Source organism: Octodon degus, unplaced genomic scaffold (genome assembly GCF_000260255.1).
Source record: "Octodon degus isolate 3935 unplaced genomic scaffold, OctDeg1.0 scaffold00111, whole genome shotgun sequence".
Classification (NCBI taxonomy): Eukaryota; Metazoa; Chordata; class Mammalia; order Rodentia; family Octodontidae; genus Octodon; species Octodon degus.
This window is the reverse complement of record NW_004524687.1, coordinates 1,877,140-1,880,195: the sequence shown is the minus strand read 5'-3', so window position 1 is coordinate 1,880,195 and position 3,056 is coordinate 1,877,140. Positions and strand designations below refer to the sequence as shown.

The window sequence follows — 3,056 nt, the reverse complement described above, 5'->3', positions numbered from 1 at the left end:
GGCCCCTTGTAGACATTCTTATAATTTATTTGTTCAGTTACTAAAAAAAGCCAACCAGATAGCTCAGCGGACTAAAGTGCTTGCTCAGGAGCACAGTGGCTGGGGTTTAATCCCTGGCATGCTGAGCTGGCCCCACCCGCGGGACCCCACTCGCAGGGCATGCTGAGACTGCAAATAGAGAATGGGTGTGGTGGCGTGCACCTGTAATCCCAGCACTTCAGAGGCTGAAAACAGCAGAATCACTGAGTCCAATCTGTGCAGTGAGACCCTGCAATCCTGCCCTAAATTCATTAAAAACAAAATAAAAAAAGCTTAAGGTTATCTTTAAAACCTTTATTGAACTATAACAATAAAAGGACACAAACCAGTATATAACTTTAACTTTATAAAGTGAACAAACAGAATAGGAAGAAAAAAAGTGAACATACAGTAGTCCTTTGATATTTCACAGTTCGACTTTTGTGGACTTACTGTTTTGCAGGTTTTCAAAACAGATTAATGTAAATTATTTATTGCAGAGTTTTCACTATATTGCAGGATTTTGCAGTACCATATGGTATACATATGTTGTTAAAATCAAGTAGGTTTGGAGCGGAGCCAGAGACGCGACCAGAGGCCGAACTTGGGATCTGACAAGATGGCCGGGCTGCCCTGCAGGATCATCAAGGAAACCCAGTGCTTGCTGGCAGAGCCGGTTCCTGGGATTAAAGCCCAACCAGATGAGAGCAATGCCCATTATTTTCACATGGCCACTCCTGGCGCCCACATTTCCCCCTTTAAAGGAGGGACTTTTAAACTTGAACTATTTCTGCCAGAAGAATACCCAATGGCAGCACATAAAGTGCATTTCATGATCAAAATTTATCATCCTACTGTAGACAAGTTGGGAAGAATATATTTAGATATTTTAAAAGATAAGTAGTTGCCAACACTGTAGATCTGCACAGTTCTGCTATCGATCCAGGCTTTGTTAAGTACTCCTAATCCAGATGACCCATTAGCAAATGACATAGCGGAGCAGTGGAAGACCAACAAAGCCCAAGCCATAGAAACAGCTAGAGCATGGACTAGGCTATATGCCATGAATAATATTTAAGTCGATCTGATCATCAAGTTTGTGTCACTTCTCCTGTTCTGCCAAGACGTCTTCCTTTTTGGTTTGCACTTAATGGACACAGTCTTAGAACATTACAGAATAAAAGCCCAGACATTTTCAGTCCTTTGGTGATTAAATGCACATTAGCAAATCTATGTCTTGTCCCGATTTACTGTTGTAAAGCATGAGCAGAGGTTGAAGTTTCATCTGGGTTGCTGGGGGGCCTGCCCCGTAGCTACGTTCTTTAAGTGGCTGCTTCAACACAGCAGTCAGGCTCAGGTTGCTGTGCTTCAATACCCACAACTCAAGCCAGCCAAACCTGCCCTGAAGGCATTCGGAGCCCCCCCCCCAAAAAAAATCATCTGGGCCGCTGTGAAATGTTCAGAAGCAGTGGCTTTTATTCATTTCCCCCATCGTGGTTTAAGTATAAAGCACTGTGAATGAAGGTGGTTGTCAGGGTTAGCTGCAGGGGTATGGGTGTTCTTTATTTCATTTTATTTTTTGAGGGGCAAAGCAGTTTCAAAATTTTGTGCCCTCACCCTCCTTTTTACGGTGATCTAATTGCATTGGTTATAAAGCAGCTAACCAGTTCTTTTAAGATACACTCTCTAGCCAAGTCTAACTTTATTTAGACGCTATAGATGGACAAGCTGATTGAACCAAAATGGGAACATTAACAAACATCACAGCCCTCACATTGTGATTTTGCAGTCAAGTGTAGATTTCCCCTTCAAAAAAAACTTGTGACCATTTTGTATGGCTTGTCTGGAAACTTCTGTAAATCTTATGTTTTAGTAAAATATTTTTTGTTATTCTAAAAAAAAAGAAAAGAAAAAAAAAGTAGGTTTACAAGTTTAGAAAATGGTTAAGACATTGGAAGTGTTTTTGTAAAGTGTGGGAAAGGTTTACAAGCATGTGGGAAGGGTTCATAAAGCCTTAAAATATATGTAAATACTAAAATAAACATAACGCTACTTTGCTGATTTCCATTTATCGCGGGGGTGTCTGGAACGTAACCCCTGTGATAAGTAAGGAACCACTGTATCTGTATAACCAAACCTCAGCTCTAGAAATGAGAGAAGGAGAAAAGGGAAGAGAAGGGAGGAGAGAAGATTACCAGGAATTTGAGACCAGCTTGAACATGAGATACTACCTCAAGAAGAAAAACAAACAAAAACTAGAGTTTTAAATATCCTCTTACCTTGCTTTTCTCCCTATGGATAATAACTCTGATTTCTAAAACCCTGAAATAGTCTTGTATCTGTTCATAAATTACATTTAATGAGCTCACATGTGACACACTTTCGTGACTGGCTTCTTTCACTCAATATTCTCATGATGTTCCTTCACAGTTTAACCCACCCGTGCTTATTGCTGTGTAGTATTCTATTGCAGATCAAATGTTTTATTGCTGTGGAACTTTGAGTTCTGTCTAGTTTGGATCTGTTACACTCTTGCTTTTTACTTTAGAGAATATATTCACAATTCTGTACACTAAAGACCTAGAAAAACTGCTGAGTTCTACATTAATACATATATTTAATTTTTCTGGTTTGAAGCAGGATTTTTTTTTGTTTTAATCTTTTTAATTTATTTGGTACAAGGTCTCACTACATAGCTCAATCTCATAGTGATCCTTCTGTCTCAGTCTCCCCAGCACTGGAATTAAAAGTGTGCGCCACCACTCCTGGTTTTGGTGGCTGGCACAGCATGCCCCGGGCTCCAGGGCCAGTACAGCATGCAGTACTGGGGATTGAACTAGGGTCCTTTTGCTTGCCAGCCAGGCGCTTAGACCACTGAGCTATCTCTCCAGCCCTGAGATAGGATCTTAATATGTAATTCAGGCTGGCCTTGAACTTATCCCAGACTAACTTTGAATTCATATGATGCTTCTACCTCAACCTCTTAAGTGCTGGCATTATGCTCAATTTTAGTAGATACTGCCAAATAGTCTTTCAGT

At 40.4% G+C, this 3,056-nt stretch overlaps 1 pseudogene; it reads left to right on the top strand.

Moving 5' to 3' along the window:
- The first annotated feature begins 598 nt into the window (after positions 1-598).
- On the top strand, positions 599-1,096 carry LOC101560647 (annotated as a pseudogene).
- The last annotated feature ends 1,960 nt before the right edge of the window (positions 1,097-3,056 follow it).